Below are 22,480 nucleotides of genomic sequence, written 5' to 3' on the forward strand. Positions count from 1 at the left end.
TTCACCATGGTCTAGCCCTCAGCTGATTGCAGAAAAGGTTCTAGCATGGATAAAACAATGGCTGATTGGCAGCAGGCAAGAAGGGGGCCTTTTCTGACTGGCTGCTGGTGACTAGTGGTGTTGCACAGGGGACTGTGTTGGGATTGATTCTTTTTATGTTATACGTCAATGATTTGGATGATGGAATTGATTGCTTTGTTGCAAAGTTTGCAGATGATATGAAGATAGGTGGAGGGGCAGATAGATTTAAGGAAGTAGGGAAGCTATAGGACTTAGACAGATTACGAATATGGGCAAAGAACTGGCAGATAGAATACAGTGTTGAAAAGTGTATGTTCATCCACTTTGGTAGAAGAGGTGAAAGATAGATAGATAGATAGATACTATCTTTCTAAATAGAGAGAAAATACAAAAAACTGAGGTTCATAAGGTCTTGGGAATCCTGGTACAGGAATTACAAAAGGTTAATTTGCAGGTTGAGTCTGTGGCAAATGCAATGTTAGCATTCATTTCAAGAGGACTAGAATATAAAAGTGAGGATGGAATGTTGAAAGTTTATAAAGCACTGGCAAGGCCTCACTTGGAGTATTGTGGGCAGTTTTGGACCCTTTACCTTAGAAAGGATATGCTGAAACTAGAGAGTGTTCAGAGGAGGTTTACAAAAATGTTTCCAAAACTGAATGGCTTGTCATATGAAGAGCGTTTTGGCTCTGGGCCTGTACTCACTAGAATTCAGAAGAATGAGGGGTGACCTCATTGGAATCTATTGACTGGTGAAAGGCCTTGATAGATTGGATGTGGAAAGTATGTTTCCTATGGTGGTAGAGTCTAGGACCAGAGGGCACAGCTTCAGAATAGAGGGGCATCCTTTTAGATGGGAGATGAGGAGGAATTTCTTTAGCCAGAGAGTGGTGAATTATTTCCTGCAGGTAGCTGAGGAGGCCAAGTCTTTATGTATATTTAAGGCAGAAGTTGATAGCTTCTTGATTGGTCAGGGCATGAAGGGATACGGGGAGAGGGCTGGAGATTGGGGCTTACAGGAAAATTAGATAGGTCTTGATGAAATGGCGGAGCTAACACAATGGACCAAATGGCCTAATTCTGCTCCTAAGAAAATAAACAAGCCTGACAGAAGTTGCTGGCAAAGAAGTAAAAGGTGTCAGGTTAGGTTGTTCCTTGTTTGCTGATCAGAGCATTCAGTACATCGAGTGCTTGTGTAACATCTGCATTTGGTGGTATGTAAACTACACAGGAGAACTCTCTCTGTAAGTAAAACAGTTGGCATTTAATAATTGGGAAAACAAAAAGGTACACACCAGCACCACGAAGAGTTTATCATGAAACATATCTCATGCCTTCCTGAAATGTTTCTGCAGTTTGATCCATTCAATAGCACAAGAAATAGATCACCATGTCTTCATCAATGTTGGTCAAAACCAAATTCAGGACGTCAATGGTAATAATGTCCATGAGGTGATTTTGTCCATAATTTGGTATATACACCAAAATCACTCAACATAGTAACTGTACTGTCATGGAATGGCATCAAAAGCACCATTAAACCTTTAAGAAAAAATAATTGAGGTATGGGTAGAGGGAGGGAACACTAGTTCTGTTGATGGTAAGAACAAATGTATCTGTACATAGATTTTTAACTTGATAATATGATAGGAGTTCAAACATATATAACGAAGAATGACTTTCACCAGAAGAACTGCGTTAAAGAAGGTGGCCCATCACCACCTTCTCATAGAGTAATGCGAATAGGCATTAAAGGCTGAAGTTTTCATGAGATGGTTACTGATTAAAACCTGCATTCGACCAGAGCCCATTGCCTTGTGCTTCTACAAGTACAAAAAAAAAACTGCATCAACAACACACTGCCAGTTTTAAACATCATTCTTGTTCTTTATTGATCCATCCACACAATTCTGCTGCATAGTTAAAGCTTAAAATATAACTCCAACTAAGGAACATTTAACCACAGCACCTTTCCTCAGGTTCCACCTACTTAAACAACAAGCTTTTTTTAATGAGCTTACATCCACTTTCTTACTTTGTGGTTATTTTTAATCCATTATTGCTGTGCTGCAGAATGAAACCTTTAATTATAAGACTGCCTTTGTTCCTGTATTGCCTATGCAAATTAAAAAGAACAAAGTATGTCAGGTGTTCTTCTCCACTGAATTCTTGAATTAAGTTGCTCACTGTTTAGTCCTGAAGTGGACCATTGACACAGGGTCAACCCTGCTATCACACGTCCCTGCTTAAGGAGCTGAAGTTAAACATTAACATTAATATAATATGAAAAGCAATAAACTTAAGTGGATTATCTGCGCATCTGATTAACCCTTTCTTTACAGGTACATGTTCAGAAATAGTTCAGGCAATGTAAGGCTTTCTTTCTTTCTGTAAGGCCATTTGGTTGAGTATCACAGTATCTTACATTCATTTATTTGATGATTCTGTTTCCCCCGAGACAACATTTGGTATTACTGTAGTGAATTAACAATGGACTGATTATAATGAGAGAAACACTTTAAAATGTTGATGTACTATATTGGCACCTCTCTGATAATCCAAATGAGGTTGTCCTGAATACCCATTTTGTAGACATATAAATGAGCTGCCTTCTGTGGTGCTAAAACATGCAGTTTAGTGGGATGCCAGGTTCAATTATTGTAAGCCAGTTTGAGAGTAGACAAAGCTGTGGTGTGGGTGCTACAATTGATTTAATCTCTTTTGAACAGAGTTATCTCTATTGATTTTATCTTTACTTTCCTAAGTTATTGTGTGTTATATGTGTGTTATGTGTACCCTGGTCCGGAGAAACATTGTTGCATTTGATGGTATACATGTATATAGTTAAACAACAATTAACTGATTTGAATAAAAAGAAAGATAGCCCAAGGTTTAAGTTCCTGGGCATTTTTAAGGAACATGTAAGGAGATGAATGTTGGTTGAAGACAAGCAGTTGTCAGGGAAGTAGGAGGTGATCGAGATTGACTCCCAACATTGCCTTCTGAGTGCAGCATCCTGAGTTATTGTCAGGATCACAAACCTTCATTTCCTCCTCATTTTCTGTGACACCATGTGCATGGCCAGGGTCAGTGAACATATCTTGAAATGCTGCACCCAGCAAACACAAGACAAGCCTTGTATGTTGTTCAATGCATCACACCCTTCTCAAACAACAGTCCCTATCAATCATGGTTCATACCATCTGCTGTACCACAACCCCACACACTCAGTGCATGCTACAGGCCCAGGTTTCACTGAGTGCACATGCTGCTAATGGTCCAATCCTGGCAATCACTTCCATCCTCAAACAAGTTGTTGGACACTCGTTGACAAAATCACCTCTTTCTGCAGGACAAGATTGTGTAATATCAGGGGCAGCAGCCCTGACTGGTGGGAGATCAGACGTGGAGTAGGTCAGCAATTTTAAATTCTTCAGTGTTACCATTTCAGAGGACCTGTCTTGGGTGCCACTACATAGAAATCTTGGCATTGCCTCTACTTTCATAGAAGATTTCATAGATTCAGCATACCATCCAAACTTTGACAAACTTCTATAGATGTGTGATGGAGAACATATTGACTAGTTGCATCATGACTTGGTATGTAAACACCAATGCCCTTGAACGGAAAAGCCTACAAACTGTACTGGGTGCGGCCCAGTCCATCATGAGTAAAGCCCTCTCCACCACTGAGCAAATCTACATAGAATGCTATTGCAGGAAAGCAACATCTTTCATCAAGGTCCCCCACCATCTAAACCATGCTCTCTTCTCGAGAAGAATGCTGCTATCAGGAAGGAGTTACAGAACCCTCAAGACCCACACCACCAGATTCAGAAAGTTACTACCCCTCAGTTATCAGACTCTTAAACCAGAAGGAATAACTTCATTCATCCCAACACTGAACTGTTCCCACAACCTATGGACTCACTTTCAAGGACTCTTCATCTCATGTCCTTGATATTTATCACTTATTTATTATTGTCATTATTTTCTTTTTGTATTTGCACAGCTTGTTGTCATTTGTACATTGGTTGTTTGTTGTTAACACAAGAAATTCTACAGATGCTGGAAATCCAGAGCAACACACATGAAATGCTGGAGGAACTCAGCAGGTCAGGCAGCATGTATGGAAATAAATAAACAGTCGACAGTTTGGGCCAACTTGTCTTGATGTCATTGGTTTATTCATCTCCATAGAAGCTACCTGACTTGCTGAGTTCCTCCAGCATTTTGTGTTAGTTGTTTGTTGTGTGTCGCTTTTCACTGATTCTATTGTGTTTCTGTGAATGCCTGCAAGAAATTAATATCAGGGTTGTATATGGTCACATATATATACTTTGATAATAAATTTACTTTGAACTTTGAACTTGAGGCAGTGTTAGCTGTCAGTTGAGGCAACTATTCTGGGCCTATGGTCATTACTGTTTAAAGACTGTGGAGGCAATAGAATCCTCATAACTAACAATCCTCTCGCCACAAAAGCTCCTCATTTACAAGCTATAGATCATGTCACCATGTACTGCCTACTTTCCTCCCCCTCACATTTCAACCTTGCACATGCATTTTATTTCTTCTGAATAGTCAAGAATTGTGAACAGGCCAAAAGATGATAGAAGAATCCAAGGAGAATGGAGCTGTAGTCTAGTGGCCGTGCTCTGTTTGACATTTCTAACCACCAGCCTGGAAGGAGTCACCTTTACCAAAGTTTCTATCATAGTGACCTCGGCAGTCTCTGTCAAATATTCTTCACACATGGTGATCATAAGTGAGAAACAGGAGCAGGTTTGTTTGTTTTGCCTTTCAGTAAAATTTCTGATGATATTTTACTTCAGTGTCACTTCTCTGCACTAATCCAATGTCCCTTGATTGTCAATATATAAAGAAAACTACCTCTTGAGTTAAATAGGCAGAGATGAGGTGGATGGTACAGTCTTTTCCCCAGGGTAGGAGACTCCAAAATTAGAAGCCACAGGTTTAGAGTGGATGGGCAAAGGCAACTGGGTGATACCATTTTCACATAGAGGGTGGTGAGTGGATGGAACAAGCTTCCAGATGAAATAGTTGTGGCAGGTGCAATAATATTATTTTAAAAGCACCTGGAGGGGCGGAGCATAGAGGGATATGTTCAAAGGTTCGCTGTCTATGCTCTATGTCAGAGCATAGAGGGATATGTTCAAAGGTTCACTGCCCTCTGGGTAAAGAAATAATTTCTCCTCTCATTCTGAATGGGCAAGCCCTGACTTGGTCTATGTTCTAGACACCGCAGCTAAGGAAAACCTCATACCTATATCTATATCTACCTATATCTAAGCTCCATTAGAATTGTGTGTATTCAAATAGGATCAACTCTCATTGATCTGTACTCAAGAGAGTATAGACTATCAATGCATAATTTCTCCTCATAAAACAAAACTGCCATCCCAGGAATCAGCCTGGTGAACCTTTGCTGGAGACCATTACCCAGTCCAAGATGTATAGGCAGCTGCCATTTCCGATACAATAGATTTTCCCTTGTACTGATTGTTCCTGTCTTCCTCCCTTCCATTCTTCATTAGTGGGTTTATTTGCATTAACTACTAATCTGCATGGACAGCTTGGGTATTTTTGGAATATGAGAACTAGTGCATCTGCTATTTCAATTGGTAACTCTGCTCTGGGCCTGTACTCGCTGGAGTTTAGAAGAATAAGAGGGGATCTCATTGTAAGTGACTGAATATTTAAAGGGCTAGATATAGTGAGCATGAAAAGGATGTTTCCAGTAGTAGAAGAGTCGAGGACCAGAGGGAACAAGCCGCAGAATAGAAGAATGTCCCTTTAGAACAGGGATTCATTCTGCGGGAGGATGAATCTTAAGCTTCAAAGTTCTAAGTACATTTATTAGCAAAGTATAACCTTAACGTTAAACAACCTTGAGATTCATCTGCTCACAGGCAGCCACAAAACAAAGAAACCACAAAAGAGCCCTTTAAAGAAGAAGATCGTCAAACGCCCAATGTGCAGAGAGAGAGAAAAAAATGTGCAAACAATAAAAGTAAGCAAATAATATTTAGAATGAAAGTAAGTTCACAGATGAGCAGCCAGAGCAGGCCACAGCTTCAGCCTTATACTGTATACAAATGTACTTTGAAACTTCAATTTCTTTAGCCAAAGAGTGATGAATCTGTGGAATTCATTGCCACTGACAACTGCGGAAGCCAAGTCATTAGGTATATTTAAAGTGGAGATTGATAGGCTCTCAATTAGGAAGGGCATCAAAGGTTTCAAAGCAAAGGCAGGAGAATGGGTTTGAGAGGGAAAGTAAGTCAGACATGATGGAATGCAGAGCAGAAAGGCCTAATTCTGCTCCTATGTCTTTTTCATTTTAGTTTTATTATTAAAAAAACCTCTTGGATTTGGGTCATCAGGTTTTGGGGACTTCATATTTCAACTCCATTAATTTCTTCAATACCAGGTTTTTTCACTAATGCTTATTCCTTTCACTAATGCTTATTCCTTGTAGCTCCTCATCCATTGTGGTGTTTGCAGTTGGTTGAAGTTAGGCTGTGGCTGTGACTGTGGCAGACATACTCAGTAACATTTTATATTGGAACTCAAATGCATCCTACACTGTTCCTCACTGAGGTTCAGTAAGAACAGCTCTCTATACATCCTGGACTAGGTATAGCTTCCTGTAGAGAGCCCTACTCTTCCCTCTCTGTAGGTTGTCTGGATAGTTCTTATGATGCACTCCTAGGGAATTGGGTACATGGGTGAGACACAGCTATTTTAGTGGAACTTACTTCCGCATAAGGTGACTCAAAAAAAAGGTCTCCAGCACTTTTATAGCACTCCTGTAGAGCTCACCATCTGTAATGAGTTCTGGAAAGCACCGAACTATTATGTAATCACGGCAATAGCGAGTAAAAGTTAACGAGCAAGTAACCCACTAGTAATTATTAATTCCTTTAAATAGTGTTGATGAAGCAGCAGGAAATCCTTCCTGCTGTTGAACATGTTCTGATATACAAGGTTTAAAAGCAAACATTAGCTGGAGTGGAGCTCCAATTTGACGGAGCTGATGTCAAATCAGTGCAATACTTCATGGTCCCCCTAATCTGCTTGCTTGTAGCAGACAGCATCATATGGACTAATATTTTGACAGCCAACATGACTAATACTACAAGTTTGCTTCTGCTTCAGTGCTGTTTGGAACATATAGACCTGAAATGAGATCATATTGCAGGTGTTAAGATGGCCTTCTTTTTTCCAGAGTGGCAATGGCTAATTTAACAAGACAAGTTTAAGACAATTGGAGGAAAGTATAGGGTGATGTCATTAAGTAGGTTTTTTTTACACTGAGAGTGGTAAGTGCATGGAACACACTTCCAAGAGGTGATAGAGGAAGCTATATTAAGGTTATTTTAAGAGACTCTTGGATAGGCACATGGATGAATTGTTACGAGTTTGGCAAAAGGAATATGGAATCAAATCAGGTTTTATAAACAAATAAACATTTATTAAACTCTGCTCAACAAAAATGAAAAGTAAACAAACGACTAACTTAACTGGAAGTTAACTGCTATATGGCAACTCTGGAACAGTTCTTAAAGTGGTAAATGCGAACACAGTCTTAAATGTGGTAAATATGAAAGTCCAAGTGATTTATAGGGTCAATTAGGAGAGACTTTCCTGAAGTAACGAATTCCTCGACAACGTGACGTTACTGCTGATCCCAGCCGAAATATGCCTTGTCCGAAGGATTCACGACGAAGGAAATAAAATGGATTAAAGGAACTGACCTTTACTTGGCGAATACACTGCACAACCTTTTCTGCTCTTACAAGCAGGGGTTATCTCAGATGCAGGTCACTATTTCCTGAACGAAGATTCAATAAGGTCGATCCTGTATTAAACCGCCGAACGACACCAACTTTACTCAATCCTTCGGGTTCCTGTACTTTAGTAAGGTCTTCGCTCTCCAATACTTAGACTTTAAAATTAAATCAAAGATACATCAAACAAAACTGGCAGCGATTGGCAAAATTGCTGGCACAACAATTCTGTACCTTACAATAGAAAATAAAACTCCACTTTAAAACGAAACTGCATCATGAGACAAATATGCAACATAATGGAGTACCTGACAAATTAAACAATGACTCAACTACATAACAACAGGGGTTTCTCATTATATACTTGTTCAGAACATGTCATCATGTGACCTCACACTGGTGGGAAATTACATCACCCCACCATCACAAGACCATTACATCATACTCACAAGATACTCAATTACATCATGGTCATAAGCCAGTCACAAGATACCCGGGGTATGTAACAGAATGAAAAATAGAGGGAAGAGTTAGATTGACCAGAGTAGATTAAAAGAACATTGTAGGCTCAAAAGATCTGTACTGTGCTGTACTGTTCTGTTTCTATAACCCTAATGAGGGAATGTGAGTGGCATTAGAAAATTGGGAACAATTTTTCAGATGGAGTTGACACCTTTTGACTGTGAGTAGTTTGAATAGTTTATTAGATAGTATCATGTTTGTTTCATTTTGGGAGATCACCAGTAAGGAAGTTTTCTCCAGTCCAATACTTATTTTGAAAAGCAGCGCCTGTGCACCAGCAGACCATGGTAACCTTAGACCTCGAAGAAGAATCATTTGTAGGCTTTGCTCCCTGAGCTGGAAACCTTGTCAGGGGCTCAGCTGCTACGATGCTGAAGTTGCAAAGGTCAGTACCATGCATGACTAAGATTGATGATGCTGTCAGCTTCCAGAGTCCAAGGAGGGAGCCAATACTTCCATCACCTGAGTTGCTGATCGCTCTAATTGGATCTGTTCAGACTGTCTTGTTCTTAGTCCTGTTGCTTAACAACTCCATTCCTTTTTGTAAGTTTTTTGAAGATTTTAATTGAGTAAGTTGTGGTAGTTGAGTTACCAACACTCCTCATCAAGGCTAATACTATAAATGAACCATTTTAGGAGCAATGGTGGCCAGATTACCCTGATTTACAGTGTGTGCCAGGTGGAATCTACTGAAAGTTTTGCCCTTATGCTGTTAGACATTGTAATTTTGTACATTTGCAAATGACCTTTAAACCAGAGCTGGTTCATCTAAGCATACTGGTCTGTTTTGTGTTTTAGTAATTATTGAGGGAAATCACTCTGAAAAATAATGTAAGGTGCTAAGAAAATAGAACCTAGAGCCTCCCATTTGTACTTGTTTTTTTCTCATTAAAAGTTTAAACAGAATACAGTGAAGTCCTATTGGATGCAATAGGTCATAGACATAACTAGAACAGTATTGCTACCACTGAATCAATCACAATGCACACTGGGACATAGTAGAGATGCACTCAAACAAGAAATTTGTTGACACAGGAGATTTTCATTAAATTACATTGATGAGGATTGTCCTAGTTGTTTTACACTGACATACGTAAGTTTCGTAGATTTGTAATTTCCACTCCTGCTGCTGCAGGAAGTTTAATTTTCCCTGAATGCCCTAGACTTCAATTACTTTCTTTCTTAAAGATTTGTGCACAGACTTATGCAGAACTGAATCATACTGATCCGAGTTCAATCCTTGATCAGAATAGACAAGGATGCAGTTGATTTCAGGAAGGTTTGCTGCACCTGATTCTTATCCATTTACTTCAACACCATCATACCCTCAGCCTAATCAACAAGTTTCAAAACCTTGGACTCCTTGTTGACAATCAACACTGGCACATCTCAAGGATGCATGCTTAACCCACAGCTCTACTCTATCTATATCTTTGTGGTTAGGTACAGCTCAAATGATGTCTATAAAATTGCCGATGACTCAACTATTGTTAGAATTTCAGATGGTGATGAGGTGGTGTAAAGAGTGAGGTAGATTAGCTGCTTGAGTGGTGTTGTAACAACAACCTTGCATTCAATGTCAGTAAGACTAAGGAATTCATTGTGGACTTCAGGAAGGGAAAATCAAGAGAACACAGACCAGTCCTCATCGAGGGATCAGCAGTGGAAAGGGTGAGCAGTTCAAGTTCATGGGTGTGACAAACTCTGAAGATCTATCCTGGGCCCAACATATTGATACAATTACAAAGAAGGCATGACAGCCCCCATATTTTATCAGGAGTTTGAGAAGACCTGGTAGGACTCCAAAGACTGTCACAAATTTCTACAGATATGCTATGGAGAGCATTTTAACTGGTTGCATCACTGTCTGATATGGAGGGAGAGACTGCACAGGATTGTAAAAAGCTGCAGAGAGTTTCTGAACTCAGCCTCCATACCACAGGCACTAACCTCCCCAGCGCCAAGGACATCTTGAAAAGGTGATGCTTCAAGAAGGTTACATCCATGATTAAGTCAAGGCATGCCCTCTTCTCATTGCTACCATCAAGGAGGATGTAAACACACTCAGTGTTTTAGGAATAGCTTTTTTGCTGGCACCTCAGAATGAATTCCTATGGGTATTAGATGTGAGACAACTGTCAGTCTCTATTGTAGGAGACAGAGATTGACATTTGGGTTGGCTTTTCATCTGGACAATTACTCACCAATGAAAGATTGAAGTAAAAGAAGTTTTAAAAAGAGCCCAAATACCACCAAAAAACAAAATGCTGGAGGAATTTAGCAGGTCAGGTACGTATCTGCAAAGGGGAATGGACAGTTGTTGGTTTGGGTCGAGACACTTCATCTGGAGTCCAAGAAGCTGGAAAAACTGAGTTCTTCCTGCATCTTGTTTTTCACTTCAGTTTCCAGCATCTGCAGTTTCTTTATCTAAAATACCGTCAACCTACTGTACTGCAATAACAGAAAGATAGACAAGTTTCAATCAGGATGCTGTTTAGATAGATTGATACTTTCTCTGTTCAGCCAAGGTGGCATGCAGAGTGTAAGAAACGTGGCCCACTGTCTAGATTAGTTGTTGATCTCAATATTGTGAAGTTATGAAAAGACCATTCATGACCCCACAGGGAAATCCATCACTGACTGAGCTGACTGACTGTCCATCTTCACACTCCTCCTGTCTATAGTCAGAATGAAATACCCTTTCCTATGGACACTTGGAATAGTGTGACTGCTTATGGTTTGCTTTGAGACTAAGAAAGTTGACTCAGCTCAGAGATTGCTGTAGGCTTGGTGAGAACTTACTTCCTTTACATCTGTTGGTCCCAGAAGCTTTATCCAGCAACACCTCTATCTTCCTCTTTTGAAGGCAGATATTCTCAAAATATTTGTCCTAGTTTCTACCTGATGGATTACACTTTGCTGACTGTAACTCTGAATAGAAACAAAGTTATTCTTTGTTTAACATTTGCTGATGTCAGTAGTTTCCATAGTACACTGTGCTTTATTTTCTACAAGAATTTAACTTTCTAAAAGAAAAACTTTAGTCTTAAAGCACAATCAGAAATTCTAACACGTCGATCCCATTTCCTAAGAATTAAAGATAAATCTAAGCAATAAGCCATTCTTTTTGTAGTGAATTTCCCTACTGAAATAGTTAGTTGGTTAATAGCGTTTAGGTCAGCAATGAAAGTCCTCCATCTCTGTCTCACACAGATATAGGATTCTTCATTGCTGTTTTTGTAACAATTTCTTTTGATTAGTCAGAGTTGTTAGCCCTGAGCTAAACCCAAACCTGGAGAACTGGTGGACCACTCTTAGTTTGACCTCTACCCTTTGATCTATTTGGCCCTATCAAGAGCCAAAGAATAAAGCCCTGACTTCAGCCCATATAGCTCTGTGGGTAATTGAGGAACACAAGCCTACAATGAGGTTGTGGTCCTCTTGGAGGAACTGAGGAATATACGCACCAATAAATAGAGCACTTAGATAATTGGTGACAGGAATAAAGTGTTACCAGATCTGGTGCAGAATATTATCCTAGGCCCTTTACAGTGTGGAGCTGGGTCTTTTTAAACTACCATCTGCATATTCTAATTCTGCTCAGAAAAAGCAATGAGGAATGACAGAATTATTACAATAAACGGACAGGAATGTGCTTCCATATTGGTAGGGAAAGTGCTTCCAAAAGTGAGGTAATGAACTACTTCTTTTGCAATGAACAGTTAGGCTCTAGAATCCAGTTCCAGGGGTCATACAAGAAACAGATTCAGCTGCAGTATTAAAAAGGAAGCTGGATAATAATCTGGGGGAAAAAGTTTGCAAGATGATGCATCAGTCAAGTCCCTTTAACTACTTCTACACCAAGGAGAACAAATCCAGCCTCTTTGCCCCCATAGCTGAAATGCTCCATTTCATGCAATGTTCTGGAATTTTCACTCTCTCCTGAGCAATCACAACTTTCCATGCAACTGTGATTCTGTGATTCTACTGTAACCTGTTTGTTTATTTATTTATTGAGATACAGTGCAGAATAGGCCCTTCAAGCCATGCCACCCAGCAACCCCCGATTTAACCCTAGTCTAATCACAGGACAATTTATAATGACCAATTAACCTACCAACTGGTACATCTTTGGACTGTGAGAGAGTAGATTCGCACACAGACCATTATCCGGTTGCCATGCCCTAGAAATGGATCAATTTCCCTCTTGGTACGAATTATTATGAATCTCAACATCCAGCAAGTGCTTTCTTTTGAACCATCTCTAAACTGCAAGCAGGTGTCCTTAGAATAGGAACTGGAATTGGTTTAATATTGTCACATGTACAGTGAAAAGCTTGTCTTGCCTATGGTTCCCACAGATCAAATCATTGCACACTGGATTAAGCTAGAATAAGGTAAAACAATAACAGAATGCTGAAAAAAGTGTAACAGCTATAGACAAGGGGCAATGTAAATAGACAATAAGGTCAGATCATAACAAAGACTGAGATCAAGAATCTATCTTATCACACTAGAGTACTAGTGAACCATTCAATGGTCCTTTAACAGTGGTGTTAAATCTGCCATTGAGCCTGGTGGTAAATGTGTTTGACTTTTGTATCTTCTGCCCATTGGAAGAAAGAGGGAAAAAGAATGTTCCAGCTGGGTGGAGTTTTGGATTATGCTGGCTGCTTTACTGAAACAGCGATAAACATAGACAGAGTCCATGGAGGGGAGGGTGTTTTCTATGATGTGCTGAGCTGTATCCACAACTCTATGCAGTTTCTTGCAATCATGTGCAGAGCAGTTGCCAAGCCATTCTGCATCCATGGGGGATGCTTTGAAAATTAGTAAAAGACAACAAGAGCATGCCAAACACCTTTAGCCTTCTGAGGAAGTAGAGGCTTTTGTCAGCTTTCTTGGCCATTGGCTCTACGTGATTGGACCAGAATGGGCTATTGGTGATGTTCACTCCTAGGGATTTGAAGCTGTCAACCCTCTTTACTTCATCACAGCTGATGACGACAGGAATATGTCCACTGCTTGTTTTCCCAAAGTCAACGATCAGCTCTTTTGTTTTGCTGCAATAACATATCTTCACTAATAACACTAACTTTATCAGTTACCAAAAAGAGTAAATGTCTTTTGGAGTACTGAATTTAGATCTAAAGCTAAATTTCTATCATGTAAAAACTAAAAACCCAGAGCGATAGAGCAGTGAAAGAAGTGCATGGAGTAAAGCCAGATCTAACATATAGAGAGGCTTTGAGGAAAGAGAAGCAGAATAAAGGGTGTAAAGGTAGTAAGGTAGAAGGGCTAAAGAGTGTGTACTTCAATGCAAGAAACATCAGGAACAAAGGTGATGAACTGAGAGCTTGGATACATACGTGGAATTATGATGTAGTGGCCATTACGGAGACTTGGCTGGCACCAGGGCAGGAATGGATTCTTGATATTCCTGGATTTCAGTGCTCAAAAGGGATAGAGAGGGGGAAAAGGGAGGGGGGTGGCATTACTGGTCAGGGATACTATTACAGCTGCAGAAAGAGTGGGTAATGTAGCAGGATCCTCTTTTGAGTCAGTATGGGTGGAAGTCAGGAACAGGAAGGGAGCAGTTACTCTACTGGGGGTATTCTATAGGCCCCCTGGTAGCAGCAGAGATACCGAGGAGCAGATTGGGAGGCAGATTTTGGAAAGGTGCGAAAATAACAGGGTTGTTATGATGTGACTTTAATTTCCCTAATATTGATTGGCACTTGATTAGTTCCAAGGGTTTAGATGGGCCAGAGTTTGTTAAGTGTGTCCAGGATGGATTCCTGTCACAGTATGTTGACAGGCCGACTAGGGGGAATGCCATACTAGATTTAGTATTAGGTAACGAACCGGATCAGGTCACAGATCTGTCAGTGGGTGTGCATCTGGGGGACAGTGATCACCGCTCCCTGACTTTTAGCATTATCATGGAAAAGGATAGAATCAGAGAGGACAGGAAAATTTTTAATTGGGGAAGGGCAAATTATGAGGCTATAAGGCTAGAACTTGCAGGTGTGAACTGGGATGATGTTTTTGCAGGGAAATGTACTATGGACATGTGGTCGATGTTTAAGGATCTCTTGCAGGATGTTAGGGATAAATTTGTCCCGGTGAGGAAGATAAAGAATGGTAGGGTGAAGGAACCATGGGTGACAAGTGGAGTGGAAAATCTAGGCAGGTGGAAGAAGGCAGCATACATGAGGTTTAGGAAGCAAGGATCAGATGGGTCTATTGAGGAATATAGGGTAGCAAGAAAGGAGCTTAAGAAGGGGCTGAAAAGAGCAAGAAGGGGGCATGAGAAGGCCTTGGCGAGGAGGGTAAAGGAAACCCCCAAGGCATTCTTCAATTATGTGAAGAACAAAAGGATGACCCGAGTGAAGGTAGGACCAATTAGAGATAAAAGTGGGAAGATGTGCCTGGAGGCTGTGGAAGTGAGTGAGGTCCTCAATGAATACTTCTCTTCAGCATTCACCACTGAGAGGGAACTTGATGACGGTGAGGACAATATGAGTAAGGTTGATGTTATGGAGCATGTTGATATTAAGGGATAGGAGGTGTTGGAGTTGTTAAAATACATTAGGATGGATAAGTCCCCGGGGCCTGACAGAATATTCCCCAGGCTACTCCACGAGGCAAGGGAAGAGATTGCTGAACCTCTGGCTAGGATCTTTATGTCTTCGTTGTCCACAGGAATAGTACCGGAGGTTTGGAGGGAGGCGAATGTTGTCCCCTTGTTCAAAAAAGGTGGTAGGGATAGTCCAGGTAATTATAGACCAGTGAGCCTCATGTCTGTGGTGGGAAAGCTGTTGGAAAAGATTCTTAGGGATAGGATCTATGGGCATTTAGAGAATCATAGTCTGATCAGGGACAGTCAGCATGGCTTTGTGAAGGGCAGATCGTGCCTAACAAGCCTGATAGAGTTCTTTGAGGAGGTGACCAGGCATATAGATGAGGGTAGTGCAGTGGATGTGATCTACATGGACTTTAGTAAGGCATTTGACAAGGTTCCACACAGTAGGCTTATTCAGAAAGTCAGAAGGCATAGGATCCAGGAAAGTTTGGCCAGGTGAATTCAGAATTGGCTTGCCTGCAGAAGGCAGAGGGTCGTGGTGGAGGGAGTACATTCAGATTGGAGGATTGTGACTAGTGGTGTCCCACAAGGATCTGTTCTGGGACCTCTACTTTTTGTGATTTTTATTAACGACCAGGATGAGGGGGTAGAAGGGTGGGTTGGCAAGTTTGCAGACGACACAAAGGTTGGTGGTGTTGTAGATAGTGTAGAGGATTGTCGAAGATTGCATAGAGACATTGATAGGATGCAGAAGTGGGCTGAGAAGTGGCAGATGGAGTTCAGCCTGGAGAAGTATGAGGTAGTACACTTTGGAAGGACAAACTCTAAGGCAGAGTACAAAGTAAATGGCAGAATACTTGGTAGTGTGGAGAAGCAGAGGGATCTGGGGGTACATGTCCGCAGATCCCTGAAAGTTGCCTCACCGGTAGATAGGGTAGTTAAGAAAGCTTATGGAGTGTTAGCTTTCATAAGTCGAGGGATAGAGTTTAAGAGATACGATGTAATGATGCAGCTCTATAGAACTCTAGTTAGGCCACACTTGGAGTACTGTGTCCAGTTCTGGTTGCCTCAGTATAGGAAGGATGTGGAAGCGTTGGAAAGGGTACAGAGGAGATTTACCAGGATGCTGCCTGGTTTAGAGAATATGGATTATGATCAGAGATTAAGGGAGCTAGGGCTTTACTCTTTGAAGAGAAGGAGGATGAGAGGAGACATGATAGTGGTGTACAAGATATTAAGAGGAATAGACAGAGTGGACAGCCAGCGCCTCTTCCCCAGGGCACCACTGCTCAATACAAGAGGACATGGCTTGAAGGTAAGGGGAGGGAAGTTCAAGGGAGATATTAGAGGAAGGTTTTTCACTCAAAGAGTGGTTGGTGCGTGGAATGCACTGCCTGAGTCAGTGGTGGAGTCAGATACACTAGTGAAATTTAAGAGACTACTAGACAGGTTTATGGAGGAATTTAAGGTGGGGGATTATATGGGAGTCAGGGTTTGAGGGTCGGCACAGCATTGTGGGCCAAAGGGCCTGTAATGTGCTGTACTATTCTATGTTCTAATAAAAGAGATGGTTGGAAGGAGCAAGAAGAGCAAGTATGTATAGATCAGATGACAACTAATAAACTTCTGTAATGAGGTCAGGGCTATTGTAAACACTGGCAAATTGATCAGGAATGTGATAAAGATTGGAAAAATGTAGATGCAAAGAGGAAGAATTCTAGTTAAAGAGTCAGAACTTTGAAGTATCCTGTATTTTGTACTCTGTGTCTAATCACAGAGACTGTGATTTTGTGGTCAGCAGCAAAGCAACAGTAGAAACTGCAAATAAAGCTGCCAACAATGATGACCAGTCTCTAGGAAGGTGTGAATTCATCTTTCAATGAGGTAACTCACAGTGAGGATTTTTCTTAGAAAGGCAATCCAGGAAAATAAAGCACATTATTTGGCTAATAGTTTGAACATTTTACAAAGCAAAGAAATATATATGCAAATAAAATTTGGAAGATGAATAAATAAACTTTATATAAAAGTAAATACAATTTATGATTTTAAAATCCATTATTCTTTGAACTATTACCTTGAGTATGTAACAATATAGATAGTTTTTCAAAATATTTATTTTCACTTAAAATAACCATTGCTTAATAAAAAAAGAAATCTCTCTGAACATAATCAGTTGCAATATAGATTGTCTGTACTCTCTCTACTCTATTCCTCTTCTGAACTTTAAATCCCTCACTCCAATATTGTCTACATTCACATCTGATAATGAACTCAAGGAGTTCTTGGACTCCTGTTACCAAAACTGAGACCACCTGAGCCTCTTCTTCCCCCCCCCCCCCCCCCACCTTCCTTAGCTCTTAGTTCACAAGCCTAAATGTAATGACATGCTCACATCTTTATCTTGCCTCATGCCTCCAATGAATTCACTCTGTGCTGGCCCCTCAATTCTATTCTCACTCACTGTCTAACATCCCTCTTTAGCCAGTGTGATAAATTTAGCTAATATTCTTTACCTCTTCTGTCTTCCATTTCTGCCTCCATTGTTCTGTCCTCAAGTAACATGTTTTTAACCATTCAAACTATTTCTGACCTATTACTCTCCAAAGACCTTGAAGGTTTTGTTGCTTCCATTTTATCCAGAATTCTGTACTTGAATCCCACTGATCATTGTATGCCCATGCCACAATAGTGAAGTAGCTCTGATCAAAATCATCAATGATGCCCTGTGTGATCAAGACAAAAGGTAGTCTATACTTACTCTGTATGCAGTCTTAGGCATCATTGACCTTGCTGTCTTCCTTCAGATTCTCCCCGCCACACTCCAGCTGGATGGGACTGTGTTTTTCTGGTCACATTATGGTATGCTGTCTGGGTAGCTTCCAACCTTATGGCATGACTATCAATTTCTTGAACTTCTGGTAATGTCCACCCCCCTCATCATTCCCCATCCCTTTTCCCTCTCTCACCTTACCCTTTTGCCTTTCCATTGCCTCCCTCTGGTTCTCCTCCCTGCTTTTCTTTCTTCCATGGCCTTCCATCCTGTCCTATTAGATTGCCCCTTCTCCAGCCATCTATCTTTCACCAATCAACTTCCCAGCTCTCTACTTCACCCCTCCTCTTCTTAGTTTCACCTATCACCTTGTGTTTCTCCCTCTCCTCCCCCAGCTTTTAAATCTACTCCTCATCTTTTTTTCCCAGTCCTGATGAATTGTTTTGGCCCGAAACGTTGGCTGTACTCTTCCATAGATGCCATCTGGCCTGCTGAATTCTTCCTGCATTTTGTGTGTGTTGCAGATCTGCAGATTTTCTCCTGTACGTCATTATCTCCTTGGTAATAGTCAGAAAATTATTGGTACCTGCTTCCTATTCTACACTAAAATCCCATCCTCAGTCCCTCTTATTCTGCATCCCTGTGTTTCTACTCAGTAACATAACCTGAAGCACAGCTTCGCATACACTGATGACTGACATCCTTAACTCACTAGCACCTGTTTGAGCTTCCACTGCCTCCAAATTTTCAGATTGTTGTGCAACATCCAGGACCTGATGACCAGATTTTCCATCCATTTACAAAAGATCACATCCATCACTTTCAGTCCTCATCCCAAACGCAATTCCATGAACATCAACTCCATGTTTCCCAGGCAACTGTCTAAAATGGAGCCATTTCTGTCATATTTCACCCTCAGATTAGTTGAATTCATATCTGCAAATAAATGAAAGTTCAGGATCCAACAAAAGAATGAGCTTATTTGCAATGTAAAATATAATCAATGACAACAATCATTATTGATTTTAATGGGTACTGACAGTGTGACTGACAAATCTGCAGGGTGCGGAGACCTTTGTGGTCAAGTAAAGAGAAAGTGAGGCAGCAGTTTCCATCCCATTGATCATAATGTTTTTGTGTGTTTGTAATGATTATAATTAAGAATTTTCTGAAAATTTGTTGCAGTGCAGTTCAATGGCTGACAAAATTTTGAGTTAGTAGATAAAATTGCATTAACTTGTTGGCTAGCTTCAAGTCATGGCATCACACTTGAACTCTCAGTCTTTCGACTTCTAGACAGGTCTGCAATCAGTCCAGTTAAGCTGATAACCAAGCATTAGTCATTAATGAACTGGGAAGTGTCATGATGCAGCGTGCACTGTGATAGTTAATCTTACTGGTACTTTGATCAATCTCTTCTTTCCGATGGGTAGTTGTTCCTGGTGAAGAACATGAAAACTAATTCCTAACATGAGCTTAAAAAAAAAACTACTGGAAGAACTCATTTGGTTGGGCAAAATCTGCGGAGAGAAATGGAAAGTTGACTTCTCTGGTTGAGACCCTTCATCTGAACAGGTATACCAAGCTTGCAGTTACCCTTAGTGTTCCTATTTAGAAAGCCCATTTAAAATAAGGAGAGAATTGGCAGCCACTTTGAAGATAGTATTAAATCAGTATGTCAATTAAGCTTTCTCTACCCCCAATGAATTACCATGAAGAAGCTTCACTTGAGTTTTCTTCAGGCAATGAAAATTTATTGAAGTGTGGAATTAGCTATGCAAAAGAGGTAGCTTTAAGGGCAGCCATCCCATTCTTAGATCTGCACAAAAAGGAAAGAAAGTTGATTTTATAACCTCAGGATGTCACTATCCATCAACATGTAATGTACTTTCAAAGTCTGGTCAGTATCTGTTATGCAGCAAACACCTTCTCCAGGTTCCACAGAGAGTGTAATGAAACCATATTAGAAGTGCTTAAGTCTGTCTGGATAAATCATTAGTTGTGTATTATGTAAGAACGAGTTACCATTTTGAAATTGATTAATTTACCTCTCTTCTCAATGTTCTTCCTGTGTGAGGGATCCACAACTGAGAGGGGCAGTTTCATGATAAATGTGAGGAGTATCAAGAAAAATGTGAAATGTCTCATCATTTGAGAGAGTAGTAAACCTTTTGAAAACTATACTCCAAAGGGCTATAGAGACTTGGCTGGTCTGGGTCTCGGCCCAAAACGTCGACTGTACTTTTTTCCATAGATGCTGCCTGGCCTGCTGAGTTCCTCCAGCATTTAGGCTACATCCACATTACACCAGATAAATCCATAACTGAAGCTTTTTCTCTTCGTTTTAACCCTCCGTCCACACTAAAACGGCGTTTTCGTCCCCCAAAACTGGAGCTTTTCAGAAACGCTTTCCAGGGTGTGTATTTTTGAAAACGCCGCTTAGGCAGATCAGTGTGGACGGGGTAACCGCGGAAATCTGAAAACGCTGCCAGACGGCAGCGCGCCATTTCATTGTTTTCTTGAACGCAACCTAACAATTTCAGAACAGACGGCAACGAGACTGAAGCCAGAAGAGTTAGAAATGTGCACATCAAATACATTAACCCATAACTTACTGAATACTCAATTTGCCCTGTTTTCTGTTCTTGCTTGTATGAAGGTGGTTTACCTATTTATGCAAGTACTTCTCTGACAATAGATATGTAACAGCCTAATGTAACATTGTATAGAAATACAAGATAATACTGATGCAGACATGTTTTACACATTAATGCAACAGAGTTAGTCAGTTTTTCTATGTTCATTGTCAGCCGGGTCATACTCCCTGTGAACTCCCTGTCGGTTGCCTCCATACGCTTCAGTATTTGTTTTCTTTAGTTTTAAGTGCTCCTGTGCGAGAGCCAACAGCTGCCTGTTGTTTAAGTTTTTCTAGTCTGTAACTGCACAAACGCGCACTTTCACAGCAAGATTCGACACCAAACATGTTGCTTGTTTTCTGTAGATGTGTCCTGCACATGCGCAGTAGGAGGAGATTCGCTGAAATCTCCGTTTCAATGTGGATGGAGATATTTTTTAAAACACACAGTGTGGACACCTATCATTTTTACGCAAAGCCAGCATTTTCAAAATTATCCGGTCTAGTGTGGATGTAGCCTTAGTGTGTGTTAATTGGATTTCCAGCATCTGCAGATTTTCTCTTGTTAGAGGCTTTGTTGTTGAGTTCATTCAAACAGGAATCTATAGGTTTCTGGACAGTAAGGGATAAAGAAGTTCGGGTGTGGTACTGAAAATGATGTGAACTAGAAGATAGCCACAATCTCATGAAGGGCAGAGCAGGCTCGAAGGTTTCTTGTAACTCTCATCCCCTGGCCACCTAGGTCTCTCTGCCTTTGTTCCCTCCATTGCCTAGATTTGTTACCCTCCCCCACCCAGTTGCCTTTGGCCATCACATGTACCCATCTATCTGGGTTTCCATTTCCTTGGTTCACCTTCCTACATCTTCCCCAACCTATTTCCCATCATATCTCCTTTATCTGCTTCCATCTCCCACGCACTAGTTTCTGCCTCAACACTCACCTCTCTTCTTCCCTACTTGGTTCCATTTGCCCATCACCTCCACCACTGGCACTGCCTCTGAAACATAGACCATTTGCTTTCCTCCATGATGCTACCATATCTGCCAAGTTCATCCAACATTTTGGATGTTGACCCACCACCACTAATCTGGGTCTACCTATAACTTACCAGCCTGTCTCAGTAATAATCCCTCCTCATTGTCCATTTAACCCCCATCTACCCATCATCTCACGCCCCTGTCCCTCCCCATCCTGCATCTGGTTTCCACCTATCGCCTACTGACCTGTCTCACCCCTCCCTCTTATTTCTATATACTGGCTATCTTCCTTTTGGACTCTTAGTCTTTATTTAGGGGCTTTTGCCTTTACTGATGCCGCCTGATCTACTAAGTTTTTCCAGCATTTTATGTTTTGCAGCCTGTTTTTCCTGTTTATGTCCTTATATGTAATATTTTATGGTGGTGCTAGTCAAGAGAAGAAAAAAATGGTCAGAATAAGAGGACTGCTGCACCTTTCAGTCATTCAGTTTTTTTTTTACCTCAGTTGTAAATCTGAGGGATTTCACACTAAACATAACTTTTCAGGTTTGCTTTTTCAGTTATGAAATTACTAGTCAATTCAAGAGATGGTTAAAGTGGTATTAAAAAGTCTAGTTCAGAGGAGAACCTTGTTTGATGAAACCGAGCTCGTTGCTATGATCTAGAAAGTGCTGTCCAAAATGATGATAGAAACAGGTTAAAGATTAACTTTCAAAGTTAGAAAAAGGCTGATTTGAGGACTATGTGGAAAGAGCTGGAGAGATGAAAAACTAATTGGATAGCTACTTCAAATGATACTGGTATGATGAGTTTAATAGTCTGCTCTATCTTTAGCCAAACATCTGCCATTTTGAATCTTCTTCTGCCCAGGCTGCACTGCTGACTTCTTCACCTCTTGTCCTCTATTGGAAGCGGTTCACAGGGCACTGATGCAGTGGCTTCTCTACTGGCAGCTCATCCAGAACTGCCTGGACAAAGAAAAGCATGATGATCCTAAGTATACTGAGTACTTCAGTAATAAACAAAGGCTCCTCCACTCATTAACTGCGGAGGACTGATTGTTTGAACATTACAGTTGTGTATTTACATAAATTTCCTTCTCCCGTTCCATTGTATTTTGTGTAACTGATGTCAAAGGTAGGATTAGTTGT

The 22,480-nt window shown here is 40.7% G+C and overlaps 1 protein-coding gene across 2 annotated transcripts in view; it reads left to right on the top strand.

Annotated features, from left to right (window-relative positions):
• The window catches only part of spata20 (spermatogenesis associated 20), a 467,506-nt gene that overhangs the window by 395,387 nt on the left and 49,639 nt on the right, over window positions 1-22,480 (top strand). The gene's annotated exons all lie outside the window — the stretch shown is intronic.

Source organism: Hemitrygon akajei, chromosome 22, assembly GCF_048418815.1.
Source record: "Hemitrygon akajei chromosome 22, sHemAka1.3, whole genome shotgun sequence".
Taxonomy (NCBI): domain Eukaryota; kingdom Metazoa; phylum Chordata; class Chondrichthyes; order Myliobatiformes; family Dasyatidae; genus Hemitrygon; species Hemitrygon akajei.